This window comes from Arachis hypogaea, chromosome 11, assembly GCF_003086295.3.
Source record: "Arachis hypogaea cultivar Tifrunner chromosome 11, arahy.Tifrunner.gnm2.J5K5, whole genome shotgun sequence".
In the NCBI taxonomy this organism is placed as follows: Eukaryota; Viridiplantae; Streptophyta; class Magnoliopsida; order Fabales; family Fabaceae; genus Arachis; species Arachis hypogaea.
In genome coordinates, this window is record NC_092046.1 from 78043949 (window position 1) to 78071413 (window position 27465).

The window sequence follows — 27465 nt, forward strand, 5'->3', positions numbered from 1 at the left end:
TAGATTTGTGTATTTGGAATTCGTTTTCCAAAATATCCATCATGGTGCACCTCCAGGGGAGCGTTAAGTTAACTGAGCGCTCCAAGTCTTGATCCTTGGCTTCATTTTGGTTCGTGCCTTGCTCCAGGGTAACGTTCAGTTACTTAAGATAATTGAGCGCCCCATGTGTGTTTTCTTGGCCCATGTGTTGCGTAACAAAACTCCTTGAGTGTGCCTTGCATAGCGCTCAGTTAGAAGGAGTTAACTCAGCGCCTCATTTTCTTGCCTAAGTCTCCAGATTTGAACCTTGGAGGATGCATGTTGTGCCAATTTTTGCTGCACAAGGTAGCGCTCAGTGAAGAAGTTTTAACTGAGCACCCCTTTGCTTGTAAGGTGAGGTCCCCATTTCGATACCTGGCTGCCCCTTTTGGCCAATTTCTTTGTTGCAATAGCGCTGCTTCCTTCTCCTTGTGTGCTTGGTTCAAAACCTGGCTGTTGCACTTTTGCCAATTTCCTTTGTAAAGCAATGCAAGTAGCGCTTCCTTCCATGTCCTCTAGGTACAAGGTTCGAAATTTGGCTTCACTATTTTGGTTGCTTGCACCTTGATTTCTTTCATGAAGGGGCACGAAAAAGGTAGAAAAAGTTAACTGAGCGCTAGTACTTCCTTCCATTCTCTTGGGCGCTCAGTTATGTTTTTCAACTTAACGATGTGCCTTGGTGCTTCCTTGGTCATGATGCGCCATATCCTTGCCTTTAGTGCGCCACGCTTTTGGTTCCTTAGGTCACGCTTTCCAAAGCGTGGCCTAAGGTCCAAAGCGTGCTTTATCTTCAAAAGCATGCCAAAAATTTCTTTTTCAACCATTTCTTCACCTACAAGTAATCAAACAACCAATCAAAGCATCACCAAATTCACAAGGTTCATAAATTATTCAAAAACCAACTAATTTTAGCTTAAACCTCATGATTTAGTGTCAAATAAAGGATGGTTGATTAATTCAACAAAACCATGCAAAACCACTTCAAATTACTTACTTCTAATGCAAGAAAGTGCATAAAACCTAATGAAACAAGTGAAAAATACTTGAAAAGCTAGCATAAGATGACTTGTCATCACAGGACTTCAGATCTTGATCTCAGTAGCAGGAACAGAAATGGAAAATTTCTTCAAGAAATAAAACAGCAAGAGAATTTGAGTCAATTATGAAAGCCTTAAAGAGAAATTGAAGATCGACGAAGAGCAATGAGGTTAGAAAGCAGATCTATCTCTCAATTACTCTCTAGATCAAGCAGAAAATAAATTGCAGAAGAAGATGAAATTTTAAAACAGCAAAAAAAACTCAGATCCAAATTCAATAGAATTCTTCAATCTCAATCTAAAAACCCAAAACAGAAAAGTAGAAGTTGCAGATGAAAGAAATTGTAAACAGAAAACTAAACTCAGATTCAATCCTTAGAATAATTGAGAAGAGAGGTAAAAGATGATTCTCAAACTTAGAATCAATGAAGCTCTTCAATCTCAATTCAAATTCCAAGAACAAAAATTAAAAGTTGCAGAAGAAAGAAAATACAGAAAGGAAACTCAGATCCAAATTCCCAAATCCCAAATTCAAAAACAAGTAAAAAAAAATCAGCCAAAGGTAAAACTAAAAATGAGCAAAAAGGTCCCTTACAAATCAAATTAATTCCTATATATACACTTTCTATTTTGGTCTTTAAAGCTTGGAGTGGGCTTTTCAAAGTTGGCCTTGAATGAGAAATGGATTTCAAGAAGGATGGGTCCGGTTTGGCTTTGGTTCAATTGAAGTGGAGGCATGGTTTAGCTCCCAGGGGAGTGCTGCGTGATGCATTCGCATTTTAGCTAGATTAGCTAGTTAGTTTGATTGATTTTAATCTCATTTCATGCATTTTCTTTGAAATAAACAAGCACCTTGCTGAGTTTTATCTCCATGCATTAAAATACTAAGGACTAAGTTAATTTTGGCCAAATTCATGCAAATGATTCAATGAGCTTATAAATGAGTTAATGTGAATGAATCTCTTGAAATTGATTTCATAGAATGGCAAGACTTTGAGGAAGTTTCCTTGGTTAATGATAGGTAATGAAGCAAGAAGGCAATGGAGCAAGAATTGGAGCAAGAAAGCTTGGGAATACATCAAGCTTGGCAAGGAGGCAGAGATGTGCACGTTGCCAATGCAGGAGATCATTGGCGTGTCCATTGGCAATGCCAGGAAGCCCTGGATGGTGATTCTGAAGCCACTTGCACGTTGCCAACACAGGCCATCATTGGCATGTTCAATGGCAACGCAGCAAGCATGGAGCAAGGAGAATGAAGTTAGCACGTTGCTAACTTAGAGAAAGGAAAGCATGTCTACCAACAACGCCAGCAGCTAGGCAACCTTGGAGGGCAACCCATGTTGCCAACATGAGGAGAAGAAGGCATGTCCAGCAACAACGCCCACGACAGAAGCTCCAGCCCTGGAAGGAAACACCTACATTGCCAACTTGAGAAATGTGAAGGAGTGTTTGCCAAAAACAATGGTGAGCTTGGCAGCCTGACCTTACCTCCTTTCATGGAGTATATCTTGAGTTTTAAAGCCTCAAATGATACACTCTCAATGGCATTAGAAAGTAGACACCCAAAGCTTTCCAACCATATATCATAGTATAGGATTGACATTCGTTTGAAGCTTCAAAAGCTGACTTCATTTAGAGCTTCAAAATCTGAAGGTGTTGGCAACTTGGAAATACAAGGGCATGTCCACCAAAAATGCCTATGATTCTGGCAGGCTGACCTTGTCTCCTTCAATGGAGCATAAATTGAGCTACAAATCTCCAAATGAGGAGATTCTAGTGGCATTGGAAAGTAGACATCGAGAGCTTTCTAACGATATATAATAGTATGGGTTTGACATTCGTTTGAAGCTTCAAAAGCTGGCTTCATTTAGAGCTTCAGAATCTGAAGGCGTTGGCAACTTGGAAATACAAAGAAGTGTTTGCCAACAACTCCTGCGATTCTGGCAGGCTGACCTTGTCATCTTCAATGAAACATAACTTGAACTACAGAGATCCAATTGAGGTGCTTTTAGTTGCGTTGAAAAGCTGACATTCAGAGCTTTCCAACAATATATAATAATCTATAGTGAAGCATGAAATTGAAGCTCAAACCAGAGTCATCTTGAAGCCCCAAGAACAAAAACAAAGAGTTTGACATCCAAGGAGCACAAAGGGGCACGTTGCCAACTTGAAAACCAAGTTGGCAATGCCCTAACCAAATCTCAGCCCAAGGGGAATTATTGAGCATGTTGCCAACTTGCAAAATGCAAGGGCGTGTGTGCCAAAAATGTGCTCAATGGGCCAGAATTGCTAAGGCATGTGTACAAGCTCTCTGTTTTTTAACTTGATGATGAAATTCCATTGAGGAGGTGATTAATCCAACATCAAGCAAGCAAAGCCCATAAATCTCAATCAATCAAGGCCACAAGAATCATCTAGAATAGTTAATTTTCATTTTATTGTAATTTGTTTTATTGGAATTTGTAATTTAGGTTAGCTTATAAATAGGCCTTAGTTTCACACTTCACAAAAAAAATACTGGGAGGGGTCTTCGGACTCTCCCTTCACACACTCTTCTCTTCCACTTTCCTTCTTACTTTATAAATATTTTAGTTATGAATTACTAACTCTTTCCATTGGGAAAGAGAGCTCTATTGTAATTCAATGGATTGATTTAATTTGAGTCTTCATCTTCAATTCTTCTTTTATTGTTGCTCTAGAGAGAGTCTTTGTGCTTCATAGATCCAATTACTACCGAGAGGGGGATTGGATCTACTTGAATTACATGTGAGCCTTGAGAAAGGGATCATGGAATTCAGTTTGAGGCTCTTCTCTCACAATCCTCTTGATCAATATATTCTTGGTTGGTATGTGAGATGTAACCACTTTGAATTGAGGTTTTGAGGGTTGTGTGGCCTTTGAATCAGAAATTAAACTTCATCTCTTCTCATGACCAATTAGATCAAGAGATTGGCAATTGTTTATGTTAAGAGAAATTAAATCACCAAGAGATTGGGATTTGGTTACTTATGATTTGCCAAGAGATCAATAATTGTATGATTGAAGAAGAGATGAGAATAGTTGATCCTGAGAATGCAATATCTCTTGATCCCAATATTTTTCTTTTAGTTTTACTTCTAGTCATTTACCTTTCCGTCATTTACTTTCTTGCACTTTACTTTCTTGTACTTTCTATTCCTTGCAATTTTACTTTCTAGCACTTTATTTTCTTGCACTTTACTTTTACATCATTTACTTTCCTTGCATTTTATTGCTTTCTTTTAATTTCCAGCCAATTACATTTCTTGTTTGGTTATCATTCCAATATGAACCCGTCTAACTAGAATAATCAATTAACCATTGATTGCTTAATCCTTTAATCCTCGTGGGATCGACCTCACTCTTGTGAGTTTTATTACTTGATGCGACCCGATATACTTGCCAGTACTCTTACGTGAGAATTCTAATTTTTACGTATCAAGTTTTTGGCGCCGTTGCCGGGGATTAATTGTGATTAACAAACTACCGGTGGTTGATTACCTAGATTAGACATTTTTTTCTTTTGATATTTTGTCATCTAAGTTTTTCCAATTTTTCTATTTTCTCTTGATACTAAGGTGTTTGTGTTATTGCCTCACTACGGACTCCTTATCTCTGACATAAGGAATTTCAATTTTTCTTGGTGATTGTGTTTTACAAAATTCAAATGGAGTATACTTCGCATTTTGATCAATCATATCATATGGGATATTGCCCACCACCACAAGATGATTCAAGTCATTATCCTAATGGTGGTTGGGACTATCACTAAGAAACGACAGATTATGAGCAATCCACCCAGTGGGGATATACTCCAAGGCTACAAAATGATCAAGACAATTTCCTGGGATATTTCCCAAAACCACAAAATAATTCATGTCATTATGCCAATGGTGGATGGGAGTATCAATAAGGAATGATAGAGAATGAACACCTCCCAGAGACACAAGATGAACTATATTTTGATGAATCTCACAACCACTCATGTTGTGGCTGGGAAGGTTAAAACCAAAGAGATTTTAATGCTCCATATTCTATTCGTCAAGAGACATCATCACTTAATTTTGCTGTCAATAAATTCATGCAAGATTGCCCCCACCGAACCACAAAATGATCCATATGATGATGAATTAGTCAATTACTCAAGTTGTGGATGGGAGGATTGATAAACCACTATTTTATGGTTTATATTGTGTTTAATTGTGTGGTTTTATCATGATCCTTACCCACTTATTCATTAAATTAGCATGAAATTATAATTCCTTCCTGAATTCATAACATGTTTGAAAACTGCTTCCTAGAGACTTTAATTATGTATTTTTAATTCTCCTTTATTCTATTCGATGCCGTGATCTGTGTGTTGAATGTTTCAGACTTTATAAGGCATGAATGAGTTGGAGATTGAAAAGGAAGCTAGCAAAAATGGAAGGAACACAAGAATTTGAGGAGGTAACCAGCGAGAAGTGACGCGGTCGCATGGCTCACGCGACCGCGCAAAGGAGAGCAAATCGCAGTGATGCAGCCACATGGCTCACGCGGCCGCGCGGCTTGGAAAAGCTCAAGCAACACGGTAGCGTGGACGACGCGAACGCGTGGCAAGGAAAAGCACGAATGACGCGTCCGCATGGATGACGCGATCGCATGACATGTGCGATCTGCATAATCTGCAGAATTTGCTGGGGGCGATTTTGGACCTTATTTCGACCCAGTTCTCGGCCCGAAACAGCAGACTAGAGCCAGAGAATATGCAGAAACAAAAGAGAACATTCATTCTAGACAGTTTTGGGGAGTTTTAGATCTAGTTTTACTCCCTTAGGTTTCTCTCTCTAGGTTTAAGAATTTTAATTTTCAATTGGTCTTAGCATTGGAACATTGAGAAGAGTTATTTCCTCATCAAGACTTCGTCATTCTTGTTCGTTCTCTTAACTTGGTTTTATTCTTCCATGTTCTTTGCTTTGTTCAATTTTGTCATTTGAATACTTTCATGATTATTTAGTACAAGGATTATTTCTTTCATTTTAATTTATTTTCCATTCCAATAATCATGTCTTCTTTTAATTCCCTTTCATATGTTATGGATTTATTATTTACAATGAGTGAGTAGTTCCCTCACTTGATGGGGAGTTGATTGAAAGGAACTCTTGAGTTGGAAGGATTGAAAGAAAAATTGTAATTAGGTTAACTGTTGGATTGTTATCTAATCACTAACACCAATCCCTTTGAACTAAGTGGGTTGCAACTCGTGAACAGATCTAGCATTCCAACTTGTTTGACTTTCCTTTACTTAGTAAAGGATAACTAAACAGAACAACCATTAATTATAAATTGATCTTGAAATCGTTCCATCAATAATAGAGATTCCAACTAATCAACTCCCAGTCAAGGCTTTTATTCATATTATTTGAATTTTCTCAATTTAATTTTCCACCTACTTAACTCAACTTCTTGGAACATCTGATTAATAAAATAGCACACCTTTCTGCAACTCGTTGGGAGACGACCTGGGACTTAAACTCCTAGTAATTTTTAATTTAAACTCTCTGTGACATATTTCTAAATTGATAGGCAGATTTTTGGTGAGTTAAGAACTATACTTGCAACGTAATTATTTTAATAATTTTTAATTCACCAACTTCTGTCCCCCATCAATTTTTGGCGCCGTTGCCGGGGAGTTGCAATAGAGTGCTAAAGTTATTAATTAGAATTTATTTATTTGCATTTTATTTTATTTTGCTACTATGAGCTGCATGTTTCTTCCGTCAAATGATGCGTTCACTTCCTGATCCGCACTTGCTAATATTCGATCCTGAAATTGAAAGGACTATTTCACGAATAAGGCGAGAACAGCGTCGGTTAGTCTGCTCTGAGGGCGGTTCTGAAAGTGAACTTGAGGAAGAAACCAGCCCCCGTTCTACTGATTCGGTTGTTTTACGTGCAGAAGACATGGCAGCTAGGAGAGTTACCATCCAGGAGGAAGGAGCCCCTGATTTTACAAAGCAACCGTTTCAAGCGCATCATCCAGCGGTAGCTACAGATTTTGAAATAAAGACCGCACTACTAAATTTGATGCCTAAGTTTCATGGCCTACCTGCTCAAGAGCCTATCAAGCACTTGAGAGATTTCCAGGCAGCCTGTTCTACTGTCAGGCGCGACAGTACTGATGAAACTTCAATTTTGCTGAAAGCTTTCCCGTTTTCTCTTGAGGGAAAAGCAAGAGAGTGGTACTACACTCAACCTCTAGCAAATGTATCCAACTGGGATACACTCAGAAAGGAGTTTTTGGAAAAATTCTTTCCATCTGAAGTTACTGATAAACTGAGGAAGGATATTTCCACAATTGTTCAGGATGACAATGAGACTCTCTTTGAATACTGGGAGCACTTCAATAATCTTCTGGAAGCATGCCCCCACCACATGATTGACAAGATAGTGTTACTTTGCTATATCACACAGGGCATGAGGCCCCAAGATAAGACCACATTGGAAAGTGCTAGCAATGGGTCTATGAAGAAGTACAAGACCACTGACGAGGCTTGGCAATTGATCAGTGATTTAGCTGAATCTACTAGGATCCACAGACAAAAGCAAGGCCGTTCAAAAGCCGTTGCAGAAGTATCCTCTAGCAGAGAGACTGCTGCTCTAGCTCAGAGTATATGTGAGATGACCAACTTGCTGAAGCAGATGCAATTGAATCAACAACAAGCTCAGCAAGCTCAACCTCCTTCGCCACAGCAAAACCAACAATTAGTCCCGCAAAGAATTTGCAGAATCTGTGCTGATTATAGCCATTACACTGATGAATGCCCGCAGCTCCAACAAGAAGACAACATGGTGGCATCCACTCATAACTTCTATGACCGCCCCAACCAAGGGTACAATCAAAGTGGAAATAATAACCATGGATGGCAGGACAATTCTAACCAGAATTGGAGAGACAATAATAACAGAGGAAGCCGAGATAATCAGGGAAATCAGAGGTGGAATAATAACAACAACAGGCAGCAGAATCAACCTTACAGAGCACCTCACCTGAGGCAAAACCAAGGACCACAGAACAATCAACAGCAGACCTCTCAATTTAATCATTCTTCTTATTCTCCTAATGAAGAGCTACTACAATCCTTTGAGCGAAGACAACAGGCCATGGAAAATAACATCATGAGTAGTATTAATGCCAGTCTGAATGGTCTCACCTCTACTTTGCAAGCTCTTATGTCACAGATTGGATCAACGCAAAATTTCAGTAACCAACCTTCAAGCTCCACTGGAATCCCCACTCAACCATTACCCAATCCAAAGGGAGGCATTAATGCCATCACCCTAAGGTCTGGAATCACACTGCAGGAGAGGAATCAGGAGGAACCAAGCCCACCAGAACACACCTCAGCTGAAGAGGTAGTAGAAATAGAAGATGTTGAAGAGGAAGAGGACATACAGGACATAACTGCAGAAGAAATAGCTCAACCACAGGAGGAAGCACCAAAAGGCGCAGACACCACAGAAAACACTACTCCTATTCCATTTCCACAACTTGCAAGGAAGCCCAGGAAGCAGCTGGAACCCGACCCCAAAATGGTAGAAATATTCAAAAAGGTTGAGGTAACTGTTCCTTTTTTTGATGTTATTCAGCAGGTACCTAAATATGCAAAGTTTCTAAAAAACTTATGTATCCATAAAGACAAAATTAATGAATTAGAAACTATTCCTTTAGGTAGTTCTATATCTGCTTTAATGGGAGGATTACCTGAAAAATGTAGTGATCCAGGTCCTTGTATAGTTAGCTGTACTATTGGTGGTATAGTAATTTATGATTGCATGTGTGATTTAGGAGCATGTGTCAGTATAATGCCTTTGTCTATATATGATATTTTGAGGCTTCCTCCCTTAAAAAGGTCGGCAGCTCGTTTTGTGTTAGCAGATAAAAGCATTATTACAGTGGCTGGAGTTGCTGAAGATGTTTTGGTGAACATTAAAGGGCTTACATTTCCCACTGATTTTTATATCTTGGAGATGTCCCATAATGATTCAGATAAGCCATCATCAATCCTACTTGGGAGACCATTCCTGAAAACATCAAAATTCAAATTGGATGCCTTTTCAGGAACATACTCCTTTGAAATAGATGGCCGCATAGTAATCTTCAATCTGAATGGAGTCATTGACAACCCCCCCAGAAGATCGTTCTATATTTCAGTGTGATGTCATAGATGAAAGTGTAGCTGAAGTTCACAAGGAAGAGTTAGAAGAGAGGCACAGTGGACAAGGTCCAAGTGTGGGGACCCTCTTAACTGACAATGAGGGCACTTCGTCATTTTCACAAGCTCCAGATAATCCCGAGCCTGCCCATGATCAAATGTTAGAATTGAAACCCCTCCCTCCACATCTCAAATATGCTTATCTTGAAGATGAGCAGAGGTTTCTAGTTATCATTGCAAGGGAACTTACTTCTCAACAAGAAAAGCAGTTACTTGATGTGCTGAGGAAGCATAGGAAGGCAATTGGGTGGAGCTTGGCAGACATAGTAGGCATCAACCCTCAAGTATGTGAGCACAGAATATTTTTAGAATAGGGAGCAAGACCTGTCCGTCAACCCCAAAGAAGATTGAATCCCACTATCTTGGAAGTTGTCAAAAAGGAAGTGACCAGACTATTGGAAGCCGGTATCATATATCCCATTTCAGACAGCGAATGGGTAAGCCCAGTACAAGTGGTGCCCAAGAAGTCTGGAGCAAATACAGTGAAGAATGAGCACGGAGAGCTGATGAGCGGATAATTTATACGCTTTTTGGCATTGTTTTTAGTATGTTTTTAGTAGAATCTAGTTACTTTTAGGGATGTTTTTATTAGTTTTTATGTTAAATTCACATTTCTGGACTTTAATATGAGTTGTGTGTTTTTCTGTGATTTCAGGTATTTTCTGGCTGAAATTGAGGGACTTGAGCAAAAATCAGATTTAGAGGTTGAAGAAGGACTGCTGATGCTGTTGGATTCTGACCTCCCTGCACTCAAAATGGATTTTCTAGAGCTACAGAACTTAACATGGCGCGCTTCCAATTGCGTTGGAAAGTAGACATCCAGGGCTTTCCAGCAATATATAATAGTCCATACTTTGCCCAAGTTTAAACGACGCAAACTGGCATTCAACGCCAGCTCTCTGCCCAATTCTAGCGTCCAGCGCGAGAAACAAGTTGCAAAGTGGAGTTCAACGCCCAAAATGGCACAAAAGCTGGCGTTCAACTCCAAGATTGACCTATACACGTGTAACATTCAAGCTCAGCCCAAGCACACACCAAGTGGGCCCCGGAAGTGGATTTATGCATCAATTACTTACTTCTGTAAACCCTAGTGACTAGTTTAGTATAAATAGAACTTTTTATCATTGTATTCGCAGTCTTGGTTACTCCGGTTCCCCTCTGGGGCCGAGACCAATGAACTCCATTATCACTTATGTATTTTCAATGGTAGAGTTTCTACACTCCATAGATTAAGGTGTGGAGCTCTGCTGTTCCTCAAAGATTAATGCAAAGTACTACTGTTTTTCTATTCAATTCAACTTATTCCGCTTCTAAGATATTCATTCGCACTTCAACCTGAATGTGATGAATGTGACAATCATCATCATTCCCTATGAACGCGTGCCTGACAAACACTTTCGTTCTACCTTCGATTGAATGATTATCTCTTGGATCTCTTAATTAGAATCTTCGTGGTGTAAGCTAGATTGATGGCGGCATTCATGAGAATCCGGAAAGTCTAAACCTTGTCTGTGGTATTCCGAGTAGGATTCTGGGATTGAATGACTGTGACGAGCTTCAAACTCGCGATTGCTGGGCGTAGTGACAGACGCAAAAGGAGGGTGAATCCTATTCCAGCATGATCGGGAACCTTAGATGATTAGCTGTGCTGTGACAGAGCATTTGGACCATTTTCACAAGAGGAGGGGATGTAACCATTGACAACGGTGATGCCCTTGCATAAAGCCAGCCATAGAAAGGAGTAAGACTGATTGGATGAAGACAGCGGGAAAGCAGAGATTCAGAGGAACGAAAGCATCTCTACACGCTTATCTGAAATTCTCACCAATGAATTACATAAGTGTTTCTATCCTTAGTTTATTATTTATTTTCGAAAACTCCATAACTATTTTATATCCGCCTGACTGAGATTTACAAGGTGACCATAGCTTGCTTCATACCAACAATCTCCGTGGGATCGACCCTTACTCACGTAAGGTTTATTACTTGGACGACCCAGTGCACTTGCTGGTTAGTTGTATCGAAGTTGTGACAAATTATGAATTGAGATTAGAGCACCAAGTTTTTGGAGCCATTACCAGAGATCACAATTTCGTGCACCAAGTTTTTGGCGCCGTTGCCGGGGATTGTTCGAGTTTGGACAACTGACGGTTCATCTTGTTGCTCAGATTGGGTAACTTTCTTTTCGTTTTCTTTTCAAAAAGTTTTCAAAAATATTTTTCAAAAAAAAAATTTTAAAATAAAAATGTTTTCAAAAATATATTTTTCTTCAGAATTTTTAAGAATGAATTCTAGTGTTTCATGAAGCATGTTGAAGCCTCGCTGGCTGTAAAGCCATATCTAATTCCTCTATAGGGCATGTTAGGCGTGTCATGTCTGAGTTACATACTAAAGCTTGGCTGGCTATTAAGCCATGCCTGACCCTTTGATTGGAGCTTTAGACTAAAGAGCATAAGATTCCTGGAATTCATATTAAAAATTTTGGAATCCTTATTTTTCTTTTTCAAAATGATTTTCGAAAAAAAAATTAATTAAAAGAAAATACAAAAAAATCATAAAATCATAAAAATCAAAAAATTATTTTGTGTTTCTTGTTTGAGTCTTGAGTCAAGTTGAAAGTTTGGTGTCAATTGCATATTCATCTTGCATTTTTCGAAAAATTCATGCATTCATAGTGTTCTTCATGATCTTCAAGTTGTTCTTGATAAGTCTTCTTGTTTGATCTTGATGTTTCCATGTTTTGTGTCTTTTCTTGTTTTTCTTATGCATTCTTGAAATCTTAGTGTCTAAGCATTAAAGATTTCTAAGTTTGGTGTCTTGCATGTTTTCTTTGCATTAAAAATTTTCAAAAATAAGTTCTTGATGTTCATCATAATCTTCAAAGTGTTCTTGGTGTTCATCTTGACATTCATAGTGTTCTTGCATGCATTCCTTGTTTTGATTCAAAAATAAAAGAGAAAAACATGGAAATGATGTTTTAATTTTTCTCTCTCATCATAAAAATTCAAAAATCAAAAAAATATCTTTTTCTTTTTCTCTCATAAAATTCGAAAATTTGAGTTGACTTTTTTAAAAAATTTTAAAATCTAGTTGTTTTCTATGAGTCAAATCAAATTTTCAAATTTTATCTTTTTTTCAAAATCTTTTTCAAAAATCAAATCTTTTTCATTTTTCTTATCTATTTTCAAAAATTCCAAAAATATTTTTCTTAATTTTACATCATATTTTCAAAAATAACATCATCAATTAATGTTTTGATTCAAAAATTTCAAGTTTGTTACTTGCTTGTTAAGAAAGATTCAAACTTTGAGTTCTAGAATCATATCTTGTGATTTCTTGTGAATCAAGTCATCAATTGTGATTTTAAAAATCAAATCTTTTTCAAAACTAATTTCAATCATATCTTTTCAAAAATATCTTCTTATCTTATCTTTTTCAAAAATTGATTTTAAAATATCTTTTCTAACTTCCTATCTTCTTATCTTTTCAAAATTAATTTTCAAATTTGTTTCAACTAACTAACTAACTTTTTGTTTGTTTCTTATCTTTTTCAAAACTACCTAACTAACTCTCTCTCTCTCTCTAATTTTCGAAAATATCTTCCCTCTTTTTCAAAATCTCTTTTTTAATTAACTAATTATTTTAATTTTTAATTTTAATTTTTGAAAATTACTAACCTTTTTCAACAACTATTTTCGAAAATCACTAACTCTTTTTCAAAAATTATTTTCGAAAATTCTCTCTCTCTCTTATCTCCTTCTATTTGTTTATTCATCTACTAACACTTCATCTCACCCAAATTCGAACCCCCTCTTCCATCTGTGTTCGAATTGTTTCTTCTTCTTTTTCTTCTACTCACATAGGGACCTTTATACTGTGGTAAAAAGGGCCCCTATTATTATTATTTTTCTGTCCCTCTTTTTCATATGAGCAAGAGTAAAGACAAGAATATTCTTGTTGAAGCAGATCCAGAACCTGAAAGGACTCTGAAAAGAAAACTAAGAGAAGCCAAAATACAACAGTCCAGAGACAACCTTTCAGAAATTTTCGAACAAGAAGAGGAGATGGCAGCCAAAAATAATAATAATGCAAGGAGAATGCTTGGTGACTTTACTGCACCAAATTCCAATTTACATGGAAGAAGCATCTCCATTCCTGCCATTGGAGCAAACAACTTTGAGCTGAAACCTCAATTAGTTTCTCTGATGCAGCAGAATTGCAAGTTTCATGGACTTCCATCTGAAGATCCTTTTCAGTTTTTAACTGAATTCTTGCAGATATGTGATACTGTTAAGACCAATGGAGTAAATCCTAAAGTCTACAGGCTCATGCTTTTCCCTTTTGCTGTAAGAGTCAGAGCTAGAGTGTGGTTGGACTCTCAACCCAAAGACAGCCTGAACTCTTGGGATAAGCTAGTCACGGCTTTCTTAGCCAAGTTCTTTCCTCCTCAAAAGCTGAGCAAGCTTAGAGTGGATGTTCAAACCTTCAGACAGAAAGAAGGTGAATCCCTCTATGAAGCTTGGGAAAGATACAAGCAGCTGACCAAAAAGTGTCCTTCTGACATGCTTTCAGAATAGACCATCCTGGATATATTCTATGATGGTTTATCTGAGCTATCAAAGATGTCATTGGATACTTCTGCAGGTGGATCCATTCACTTAAAGAAAACACCTACAGAAGCTCAAGAACTCATTGACATGGTTGCTAATAACCAGTTCATGTACACTTCTGAGAGGAATCCTGTGAGTAATGGGACGCCTATGAAGAAGGGAGTTCTTGAAATTGATACTCTGAATGCCATACTGGCTCAGAATAAAATATTGACTCAGCAAGTCAATATGATTTCTCAGAGTCTGAATGGAATGCAAGCTGCATCCAACAGTACTCAAGAGGCATCTTCTGAAGAAGAAGCTTATGATCCTGAAAACCCTGCAATAGCAGAGGTAAATTACTTAGGTGAACCTTATGGAAACACCTATAACTCATCATGGAGAAATCATCCAAATTTCTCATGGAAGGATCAAAAGCCTCAACAAGGCTTTAATAATGGTGGAAGATACAGGTTTAACAATAGTAAACCTTTTCCATCATCCACTCAGCAACTGACAGAGAACTCTGAACAAAATACTTCTAATTTAGCAAACTTAGTCTCTGATCTGTCCAAGGCCACTGTAAGTTTCATGAATGAAACAAGGTCTTCCATTAGAAATTTGGAAGCACAAGTGGGCTAGCTAAGTAAAAGGATCACTGAAATCCCTCCTAGTACTCTCCCAAGCAATACAGAAGAAAATCCAAAAGGAGAGTGCAAGGCCATTGAATTAATCCCCATGGCCGAACCTGTGAAGGAAGGAGAGGACGTGAATCCCAAGGAGGAAGACCTCCTGGGACGTCCAGTAATCAATAAGGAGCTTCCTTTTGAGGAACCAAAGGAATCTGAGACTCATCTAGAGACCATAGAGATTCCATTAAATCTCCTTATGCCATTCATGAGCTCTGATGAGTATTTCTCTTCTGAAGAGAATGAGGACGTTACTGAAGAGCAAGCTGCCAAGTTTCTTGGTGCAATCATGAAGCTGAATGCCAAATTATTTGGCATTGAAACTTGGGAAGATGAACCTCCCATGTTCACCAATGAACTAAGTGATCTGGATCAACTGACATTGCCTCAGAAGAAACAGGATCCTGGAAAGTTCTTAATACCTTGTACCATAGGCACCATGATCTTTAAGGCTCTGTGTGACCTTGGTTTAGGAATAAACCTCATGCCCCTCTCTGTAATAGAGAAACTGGGAATCTTTGGGGTGCAGCCACTAAAATCTCATTAGAGATGGCAGACAATTCAAGAAAACAGGCTTATGGACAAGTAGAGGATGTGTTAGTAAAGGTTGAAGGCCTTTACATCCCTACTATTTCATAGTCCTAGATACTGGGAAGGATGAGGATGAATTCATCATCCTTGGAAGACCCTTCCTAGCCACAGCAAGAGCTGTGATTGATGTGGATAGAGGAGAATTGATCCTTCAAATAAATGAGGACCACCTTGTGTTTACAACTCAAGGATCTCTCTCTGCATCCATGGAGAGGAAGCATAAAAAGCTTCTCTCAAAGCAGAGTCAAACAAAGCCCCCACAATCAAACTCTAAGTTTGGTGTTGGGAGGCCACAACCAAACTCTAAGTTTGGTGTCAAACCCCCATATCCAAACTCTAAGTTTGGTGTTGGGAGGTCTCAACAAAGCTCTGCATATCTGTGAGACTCCATGAGAGCCCACTGTCAAGCTATTGACATTAAAGAAGCGCTTGTTGGGAGGCAACCCAATCTTTATTTATCTAATTTCTATTTTTATTATTTTTCATGTTTTATTAGGTTCATAATCATGTGGAGTCACAAAATAAATTTAAAACTTGAAAACAGAATCAAAAACAGCAGAAAAAAAATCACACCCTGGAGGAAGACCTTACTGGCGTTTAAACGCCAGTAAGAAGCATGTTTTGGGCGTTCAACGCCAGAACAGAGCATGGTTCTGGCGCTGAATGCCAGAAATGGGCAGCATCTGGCCGTTTGAACGCCAGAAATGCACCCTGGAGAAGAGCTGGCGCTGAACGCCCAGAACAAGCATGGTTCTGGCGTTCAACGCTAGAAATGGGCTACAAATGGGCGTTCAACGCCCAGAACAAGCACCAATCTGGCGCTGAACGCCCAGAGTTGTGTGCAAGGGCATTTTACATGCCTAATTGGGTGCAAGGTTGTAAATCCTTGAACACCTCAGGATCTGTGGACCCCACAGGATCACCTCAGGATTTGTGGACCCCACAGGATCCCCACCTACCTCCACTTACTTCTTCTCACCCCTCTTTCACACAATCCCATAAACACTCTTCCCCAAAACCCTTCACCAATCACCTCAATCTCTCTTCTCCATCACCTCTTCACCACTCACATCCATCCACTCTTCCCCATAAACCTACCTCATAAACTCCACCTACCTTCAAAATTCAAAATCAATTTCCCACCCAAACCCACCCTAAATGGCCTAACTTACCCCCACTCCCTTCCCTATATATAACCCTCCATTCTTCCTCATTTTCACACAACACAACCCTCTTTTCTCTTCTTGGCCGAAACACACCTCCCCCCTCCTCTCCATATTTTCTTCTTCTTCTTCATCTATTCTTTCTTCTCTTGCTCGAGGGCGAGCAAAATTCTAAGTTTGGTGTGGTAAAAGCATAAGCTTTTTGTTTTTCCATTACCATTGATGGCACCCAAGACCGGAGAATCCTCTAGAAAAGGGAAAGGGAAGACAAAAGCTTCTACCTCCGAGTCATGGGAGATGGAAAAGGTTCATCTCCAAAGCTCATCAAGACCACTTCTATGATGTTGTGGCCAAGAAGAAGGTGATCCCCGAGGTCCCTTTCAAACTCAAGAAAAATGAGTATCCGAAGATCCGACATGAAATCCAAAGAAGAGGTTGGGAAGTTCTAACAAACCCCATCCAACAAGTCGGCATCCTAATGGTTCAAGAGTTCTATGCCAATGCATGGATCACTAGGAACCATGATCAAAGTAAGAACCCGAATCCAAAGAATTATGTTATAATGTGAGGTTGGCGTTTAACTTGCCTATGATGCAAGGAGATGCACGCCCCTACACTAGAAGGGTCAACTTTAATCAAAGGTTGGACCAAGTCCTCATGGACATATATGTGGAAGGAGCTCAATGGAAGATTGACTCCAAAGGCAAGCCGGTTCAACTAAGACTGGACCTCAAGCCTGTGGCTAGAGCATGGTTGGAGTTCATCCAACGCTCCATCATCTCCACTAGCAACCGATCTGAAGTTACTGTGGATCGGGCCATCATGATTCATAGCATCATGATTGGAGAGGAAGTAGAAGTTCATGAAGTCATCTCCCTTGAACTCTACAAAATAGCCAAAAAGCCCTCCCCTGGGGCAAGGCTAGCTTTTCCTCATCTTATTTGCCATCTATGTTACTCAGCTGGAGCTTTCATAGAAGGAGACATTCACATTGAGGAAGAGAAGCCCATCACTAAGAAAAAGATGGAGCAAGCAAGAGAGCTCATTCATGGAGCTCAAGAGGCGTAGGAAGCTCATCACCATGAGATCCCGGAGATGCCTCAAATGCATTTTCCTCCACAAAACTATTGGGAGCAAATCAACACCTCCCTAGGAGAATTAAGTTCCAACATGGGACAACTAAGGGTGGAACATCAAGAGCACTCCATCATCCTTCATAAAATAAGAGAAGATCAAAAAGCAATGAGGGAGGAGCAACAAAGACAAGCAAGAGACATAGAAGAGCTCAAGGACATCATTGGTTCCTCAAGAAGAAAACACCACCATCACTAAGGTGGACTCATTCCTTGTTCTTACATTCTCTGTTTTCGTTTTCTCTATGTTAAGTGCTTATCTATGTTTGTGTCTTCATTACATGATCATTAGTATTTAGTAACTTTGTCTTAAAGTTATGAATGTCCTATAAATCCATCACCTCTCTTAAATAAAAAACTGTTTTAATTCAAAAGAACAAGAAGTACATGAGTTTTGAATTTATCCTTGAACTTAGTTTAATTATATTGATATGGTGACAATGCTTCTTGTTTTCTGAATGTATGCTTGAATAGTGCATATATCTTTTGAAGTTGTTGCTTAAGAATGTTAAATATGTTGGCTCTTGAAAGAATGATGACTAGGAGACATGTTATTTGATAATCTGAAAAATCATAAAAATGATTCTTGAAGCAAGAAAAAGCAGCAAAGAACAAAGCTTGCAGAAAAAAAAAAGAAAAAAAAATAGCGAAAAAAAATTAGAGAGAAAAAGCAAGCAGAAAAAGCTAAAAGCTCTTAAAACCAAGAGGCAAGAGCAAAAAGCCAATAACCCTTAAAACCAAAAGGCAAGGGCAAATAAAAAGGATCCCAAGGCTTTGAGCATCAGTGGATAGGAGGACCTAAAGGAATAAAATCCTGGTCTAAGCGGCTAAACCAAGCTGTCCCTAACCATGTGCTTGTGGCGTGAAGGTGTCAAGTGAAAACTTGAGACTGAGCGGTTAAAGTCAAGGTCCAAAGCAAAAAAAAAAAGAGTGTGCTTAAGAACCCTGGACACCTCTAATTGGGGACTTTAGCAAAGCTGAGTCACAATCTGAAAAGGTTCACCCAATTATGTGTCTGTGGCATTTATGTATCCGGTGGTAATACTGGAAAACAAAGTGCTTAGGGCCACGGCCAAGACTCATAAAATAGCTGTGTTCAAGAATCATCATACTGAACTAGGAGAATCAATGACACTATCTAAACTCTGAGTTCCTATAGATGCTAATCATTCTGAACCTCAATGGATAAAGTGAGATGCCAAAACTATTCAAGAGGCAAAAAGCTACAAGTCCTGCTCATCTGATTGGAGCTATGTTTCATTGGTAGTTTGGAATTTATAGTATATTCTCTTCTTTTTATCCTAATTGATTTTCAGTTGCTTGGGGACAAGCAACAATTTAAGTTTGGTGTTGTGATGAGCGGATAATTTATACGCTTTTTGGCATTGTTTTTAGTATATTTTTAGTAGAATCTAGTTACTTTTAGGGATGTTTTTATTAGTTTTTATGTTAAATTCACATTTCTAGACTTTACTATGAGTTGTGTATTTTTCTGTGATTTCAGGTATTTTCTGGCTGAAATTGAGAGACTTGAGCAAAAATCAGATTCAGAGGTTGAAGAAGGACTGCTGATGCTGTTGGATTCTGACCTCCCTGCACTCAAAATGGATTTTCTGGAGCTACAGAACTCAAAATGGTGCGCTTCCAATTGCGTTGAAAAGTAGACATCTAGGGCTTTCCATAAATATATAATAGTCCATACTTTGCCCAAGTTTAGACGACGCAAACTGGCGTTCAACGCCAGCTCTCTGCCCAATTCTGGCGTCCAGCGCCAGAAACAAGTTGCAAAGTGGAGTTCAATGCCCAAAATGGCACAAAAGCTGGCGTTCAACTCCAAGATTGACCTCTAAACGTGTAACATTCAAGCTCAGCCCAAGCACACACCAAGTGGGCCCCGAAAGTGGATTTATGCATCAATTACTTACTTCTGTAAACCCTAGTGACTAGTTTAGTATAAATAGAACTTTTTATCATTGTATTCGCAGTCTTGGTTACTCCGGTTCCCCTCTGGGGCCGAGACCAATGAACTCCATTATCACTTATGTATTTTCAATGGTAGAGTTTCTACACTCCATAGATTAAGGTGTGGAGCTCTGCTGTTCCTCAAAAATTAATGCAAAGTACTACTGTTTTTTTATTCAATTCAACTTATTCCGCTTCTAAGATATTCATTCGCACTTCAACCTGAATGTGATGAATGTGACAATCATCATCATTCCCTATGAATGCGTGCCTGACAACCACTTTCGTTCTACCTTCGATTGAATGATTATCTCTTGGATCTCTTAATCAGAATCTTCGTGGTGTAAGCTAGATTGATGGCGGCATTCATGAGAATCCGGAAAGTCTAAACCTTGTCTGTGGTATTCCGAGTAGGATTCTGGGATTGAATGACTGTGAAGAGCTTCAAACTCGCGATTGCTGGGCGTAGTGACAGACGCAAAAGGAGGGTGAATCCTATTCCAGCATGATCGGGAACCTCAGATGATTAGCCGTGCTGTGACAGAGCATTTGGACCATTTTCACAAGAGGAGGGGATGTAACCATTGACAACGGTGATGCCCTTGCATAAAGCCAGCCATAGAAAGGAGTAAGACTGATTGGATGAAGACAGCGGGAAAGCAGAGATTCAGAGGAACGAAAGCATCTCTACACGCTTATCTGAAATTCTCACCAATGAATTACATAAGTGTTTCTATCCTTAGTTTATTATTTATTTTCGAAAACTCCATAACTATTTTATATCCGCCTGACTGAGATTTACAAGGTGACCATAGCTTGCTTCATACCAACAATCTCCGTGGGATCGACCCTTACTCACGTAAGGTTTATTACTTGGACGACCCAGTGCACTTGCTAGTTAGTTGTATCGAAGTTGTGACAAATTATGAATTGAGATTAGAGCACCAAGTTTTTGGAGCCATTACCAGAGATCACAATTTCGTGCACCAAGAGCTCATAGCAACTAGAGTTCAGAATGCTTGGAGAGTCCGTATTGATTACAGGCGTCTCAACCAAGCTACCCGTAAGGATCACTACCCACTTCCATTCATTGATCAAATGCTGGATCGCCTGTCAGGTAAATCACATTATTGCTTTTTAGATGGTTACACAGGTTATTTTCAGATTCATATAGCTCCTGAGGATCAGGAAAAGACCACTTTTACTTGTCCTTTTGGGACTTATGCTTACAAGAGAATGCCCTTTGGCTTGTGCAATGCACCAGCTACTTTCCAAAGGTGCATGATGAGTCTTTTCTCTGATCTTATTGAGGACTGTATGGAAGTTTTTATGGACGATTTTAGCATTTATGATGATTCTTTTAGCCTTTGCTTAGATGGATTATCTAGAGTATTAGATAGATGTGTTAATACAAACCTTGTATTAAATTTCAAAAAATGTCACTTTATGGTAAAACAAGGGATTGTATTAGGACATGTGGTATCTAATAATGGCATTTCTGTAGACCCAGCAAAGGTGAATGTTATTTCTAGTTTACCTTACCCCTCTTCTGTGAGGGAAGTCCGTTCGTTCCTTGGCCATGCAAGTTTTTACAGGAGATTTATTAAGAACTTTAGTAAGGTCGCACTTCCCTTATCCAGATTACTGCAGAAGGATATTGAGTTCGAGTTCAGTGAGGATTGCAAACAAATGTTTGATAAGCTGAAGACTACTCTTACTCAAGCTCCAATTGTGAGAGGACCAGACTGGAGCCAGCCATTTGAAATCGTGTGTGATGCTTCCAACCATGCAGTAGGAGCAGCGCTGGCTCAGCGTAAAGGTAAGGATCCTTTCGTTATTGCTTATGCGTCTAAGACTTTAGACACTGCCCAGTCCAACTATACTACTACTGAGAAAGAGCTTCTTGCTATTGTTTTTGCTCTGGATAAATTCCGAGCTTATTTACTTGGTACTAGAGTAGTAGTGTATTCAGACCATGCAGCTTTAAAGTATCTATTAGCTAAAAAGGAATCCAAAACAAGACTCATACGTTGGATACTGCTGTTACAAGAATTTGATTTAGAAATAAAGGATAGGAGTGGTAATCAGAATTTAGTGGCAGACCACTTGAGTCGCCTTGAGCATATTAAGGATGATTCTACTCCTATAGATGATAATTTTCCTTTTGATAACCTGCAAGCAGTATCTGAGGTAGTCCCTTGGTATGCACCTGCTGCTAATTATTTAGTTAGCCGCACATTTCCTCTAAATTTTTCTAAGCATCAAAGAGACAAGCTGAAAAGCGAGTCTAAATATTATATATGGGATGACCCATATTTATGGAGATGTGGCGCTGATCAAGTAATTAGACGTTGTGTGCCTCAATCAGAATTCCAGTCCATTTTAGAGGCATGTCACTCTTCTGAGAGTGGAGGACATTTTGGTCCTCAAAGAACAGCTAGAAAGATCTTAGACTGTGGATTCTGGTGGCCTACTCTTTTTAGAGACGCGGCTGAGTTTTGTAAATCTTGTCTCCCATGCCAGAAATTTGGTAATATATCCAGGAGAGATGAGATGCCTCAACAAATTATGCTTTTCTGTGAAATTTTTGATGTTTGGGGCATTGACTTCATGGGTCCATTTCCAAACTCTAATGGATATTTTTATATATTGTTAGCTGTGGATTATGTTTCCAAATGGGTGGAAGCAATTCCTACCCACACTGATGATGCTAACATTGTTGTTTTCTTTGTGAGAAACCATATTATATGTCGCTTCGGATCACCACGAGCAATCGTGAGCGACCAAGGCACCCATTTTTGTAACAGGAGACTAACAGGATTAATGAAGATGTATGGGATAATTCATAAAGTTGCAACAGCTTACCATCCCCAAACTAATGGGCAAGCCGAGGTGTCAAACAGAGAAATTAAGCATATCTTGCAAAAGATAGTAAAGCCTCATAGAAAAGACTGGAGCACCAGGCTACAAGATGCACTCTGGGCATATAGGACAGCATACAAGACACCCATTGGGATGAGTCCTTTCCGCTTGGTTTACAGAAAAGCTTGTCATCTCCCAGTTGAAGTAGAACACAGAGCTTTTTGGGCATTTAAGGAGTGCAACATGGGAATTGAGAAAGCCGGAGCTGAAAGGAAGTTGCAACTGCAGGAACTGGAGAGCCTTCGCCTAGAAGCTTATGAAAACTCCAGAATATACAAGGAAAAGATGAAGGCTGTACATGATCAAAACATCAAGAAGAAAGAGTTCCAACTTGGGGATTTAGTCATCCTTTACAAATCTCGACTAAGGCTCATGCCAGGCAAGTTGAGATCAAGATGGGAAGGTCCATACAGAGTAGAGAAGGCCGAACCGTACGGAGTTTATCACCTAAGCCATCCTTCATGCTCTGAACTTATTAAGGTTAATGGACAACGCCTGAAGCTATACCATGGCGAGAAGATGCAGAGAAATAAGGAGCTTGAGATCTTCCTCTTGGAAGATCCCCACATAGCAGAAGATTGAGCTAGTGGAGCGTCCAACTTACGGACGTTAAAGCAAAGTGCTAGGTGGGAGATAACCCACCATGGTATGATTGTTCTTTTCTTTATTTTTAGTTTTTCCTATTCAATAACTCTTCTCTTTCTTAGTACTTTCGTGCATCTGCATTTACATGTTTTTATTTAAAAAAAAAATTTGCTACGCGACGCGATCGCATCAGCGACGCGTCCGCGTCACAGGGAGAGTAAAGAAAATTAAAAATGAACAGAAAGTCACGCTGGAGTGTGGCTGGAGGCGTGCCAATGGCACAAATCAACCCACGCGACCGTGTTGCTGACGCGTTCGCGTCGCATGGGAATCATGGTCTCCCACGCGACCGCGTGCCCTGAGTTTTCGACGTAAAAGGGTGCACAATGAAATATTGTGCGAGAGTGATGCTGGATTGGTGCTGGAAGCACAATCCTTATCACGCGACCGCATCGCCGACGCGGTCGCGTCATCCATTTTCTGGCGCACACTCACGCGATCGCGTGACCCAGGCGATCGCGCCGTCCCAATTTTGGCAAATAAATTTAATTGAACAGAGAGTTGTGCTGGTGCGAGGCTGCACTCGCGCCAGAAGCATAACATGGGTCACGCGACCGCGTGACCGACGCGATCGCGTCACCATACTTAAAGCGCATCCACGCGAACGCGTGCCCCACGCGGCCGCGTCGCATGCGCCGCACAGCTCAACCTAAAATTGCCACATATCTTATCTTTCTCTCCTCCAAATCCTAATTTTCATTTTCCCTCCTTATTTCTTCCTTCTCCCTTCCCCCTTCTATCTCACCTTTCACTCTCTATCTCTCTCACCTCCATTAACAAGGTTTTACTTTCTTCTTCCTTCTTTCTTTTTCTATCATTCTTATTATTTTATATGTATTTTCTTTTCTTTTCTTTTTCTTTTCATTATTCATATTTTCTTTCTTTTTCTTTTCCTTTTTACATGGTGTTAGAAAATTTTTAATTATGTATTTTGAGTCATTATCCCTCATTATGTGCTTGTGGATTGTTGCAAATTGTTTGACAATCATTTTTATTCTATTTAAGGGATTGCTTGCATGTTCACCTTCATATTTTCTATACCTTTTTCACAATGCATGCTATGTGTTTGTGAAAAAGCTCAAATGGCATTATGCACTTCTCTATGTTGTTATACTATTCAATGCTTGCTTTTCATAACTTTCCTTTACTATTGTATTAATTGAATTTAATTGTCAATACAAACGTGATAGTTTGTTACAAAGTGTTGCTTGGTCTATACTACTCATGCCCTTTGCCGGCATGCCAATAAACACCTTGCAGTTACTTATCTTTATATGCACTAGCTATTTTCCATTGTTGGCTTTTCACATGTACTCGCGAGCATGTGATAATGTCAGTATATCTTAATGTGCATCCATCACCCTCTTTTTCGTTTCCTTCCTTGCTGTATATCTCTTTGAATTTAATTTACTTTCTCTTCCCTTCTTTCAGGATGGCCACCAAGAAAGGAAAAGAGAAAGCTACTTCCAAACCACCAGCAAGAGGAGGAACTAAAAGAGCATTAGTGGCAGAGCCTTCTTCAACCACAGTCAAGCCCTCAACAAAAAGAGTTAAGAGGATAATAAAGGTTGATGAGAAGGAGAAAACCTTTCCAGCAAAGGACACTGCGCGATTTCCCAATCGCTACTGTGAGCAGATGTTCCCTATCCTGGCAGAAAGAAACTATAATAATGAATACCTTCTTATCCTCCCGTCCAATATTGCTTCCTTTGTTGAGCCGCAAATTGAACGAAGACAATGGGATTTCCTACGGAGACAACCAAGGCAGGTCAACCTTTCTTGGGTAGTTGAGTTCTACTCTAACTTCTACATGCCAACCCTGCAGTCTGTTTATGTCCGGCAGAAGTAAGTCCCCATCACAGAAGAGGCCATTCAGCAAGCTCTGAGTCTTCCCCTATTCCAGAAGGAATGGACGCCTTCCAAGAAGCCACACTTAAGCGCCAGAGGTACCAATTTGACTGGGACTCCGTTCTCGGAGTTATCGCATTACCTGGTAGCCGTTGGATCTACGGATACCACCGTACCCGCCCTAAGGGAATCTTGGCTTCAGCACTTACCTTGGAGGCTCGCGTCTGGGCACAGATCCTGTTCCATTACGTCTTTCCGAGCACTCATGAGTCCTCCTTCACTGCAGACATGGCTGTTCTACTATGGTGCATTCTTACAGACCAACCTCTGCATCTCTCAAGACATATCCGGAATGCTATGGGACACGTACAAATTGCGGGCAACTTACGTTTCCTCGCCTTGGTCTCAGATCTTGTCTCAGCAGCCGGAGTCTCCTACAGAGCTGGGGACACCAAAGCCGTGCTTCCACGGGATGATCAGTATGTCCCTAATGGGAAAAACCTCAGACTCCCAGCAGCCACTACAAGCCTTCCTACTACTCCAGTTGAAGATAATCCTTCTTCAACACCACAAGCACCTACGACTAATGAATTTCTCCAGCAGATAATCGAAAGGTTGCATCGGCAAGAACAGAAAGCAAAGATGAGAGAGCGCCGTAACGAGCGCCGATTCAAACACCTTAAGGAGCTACTCAAGGGACACTTCAGGGACTCGGATACCCCGGACTCCACTTCTTTTACCAGCACAGGGAGCCATCATGGTCCCGACTGTGGAGATACTGCCACCAGTCCAGGTCGGTCAGTACCTGACTTCCGGAGGTAATTTCTTTTCCCTAGCACCAATAATTAGGATATTTTAGTTAGATTTTCTTTCTTTCATAGAATAGAATAAATTGCATAGGTTAGGATAGTTGCATGCATGTTCCACTTGATTGAAAAGACAATAAGTTTCTTTTAAGACTCTATCCTTGGAACAAAATTTCACTAATTTTTCAAAATTTTATGATAAATTTGCTTGAGTTGTATTTGGAACATGATATTTGAGCTAAAGAACACACAACCTGTGAAAGATTTGAGCCTTTATGTATGGTTACATTATTTAACCATAATTAATTCATTCTTGTGTGTTTACTTCTCTATGATTGTAATCTATATTTTATTTTATCTTATATGTCCAATATTTATTATATTCACATGCTTGCACATGATTGAGGCCATTATTTGTTTAAACTCACTTATCCAAATTAAGCCTACCCTTTTCAATTACCTTTGTTAACCACTTTGAGCCTTTAAATCCCATTTGTTCTATATTTTACCACATTACTAACCTTAAGCTGAAAAACAATTGTATATCCCAAATTGAATCTTTGGTTAGCTTAAGATAGAATTGTGTGTGCTAGTTAAGTATGGGAAATTGGGGGAACAAAAGTTGTTAAGGGAATGTATCATGAGAATTTAATGGGAATTTGGATACCTACTCATGTGAAATTATAAGATACTAAAAATCTACGTGCATTGATAAGCTATATTTATTTTAATGTCAAAAAAAATTTATATAAATAAGGGGACAAAATTACCCCAATGTTAAGTTCAGAATTCAAAGATCAATGCACATATGATAAAATCAAATATAAAGTTGATACATGAGTATGGATAGAAAAAGGGAATCCTGGGTAGCTAGGTATGAACTTTAAGATTACATTAAAAATATATAGGTTGGGTTGAAGCTTGGGTTAATTAAAGATTCAATTTATTAGCTCACTTGACCAAATGTATACCTCTACCTGTACCTTAGCCCCATTACAACCTTGAAAAGACCTCATGATGTTTGCATTGGTATATTAACTGTTGTTGATTGGTTAGGAGAAGAACAAAAGTTAGAAAGCATGATTAGAGAAGGATAGAGTGATTACCCTATACACTAGAGATTAGAGCGTACATACATTATCAGTGAGGGTTCAATGCTTGAATTTTCATGTTCCCTGCTTTCATGAGCTATCTTCTTGCACTTTTGTCTGTTTTATTGTATAATGATAAAATTAGTGGAATTTGATTTGTAATTGTTTTGAAGAGCTTATTTACTTTTGACCAAGTGGGCAAGAATCATATAGTTGCATTTATTTATATATATATAGGCTTGCATTGTATTTCATGAATTTCTACATGTTCATACTTATTTCCTTATCACCTTCAATTAAGCATGAGGACATGTTAATGTTTAAGTGTGGGGAGGTTGATAAACCACTATTTTATGGTTTATATTGTGTTTAATTGTGTGGTTTTATCATGATCCTTACCCACTTATTCATTAAATTAGCATGAAATTATAATTCCTTCCTGAATTCATAACATGTTTGAAAACTGCTTCCTGGAGACTTTAATTATGTATTTTTAATTCTCCTTTATTCCATTTGATGCCGTGATCTGTGTGTTGAATGTTTCAGACTTTATAAGGCATGAATGAGTTGGAGATTGAAAAGGAAGCTAGCAAAAATGGAAGGAACATAAGAATTTGAGGAGGTAACCAGCGAGAAGTGACGCGGTCGCATGGCTCACGCGACCGCGCGAAGGAGAGCAAATCGCAGTGACGCGGCCG

General features: G+C 39.3%; 1 non-coding gene across 1 annotated transcript; it reads right to left on the bottom strand.

Moving 5' to 3' along the window:
- Positions 1-13788: 13788 nt before the first annotated feature.
- Positions 13789-13896, bottom strand: LOC112725393 (small nucleolar RNA R71). Its single transcript, XR_003164504.1, has one exon. It is a non-coding gene; the product is annotated as a small nucleolar RNA R71 (small nucleolar RNA).
- Positions 13897-27465: the final 13569 nt, after the last annotated feature.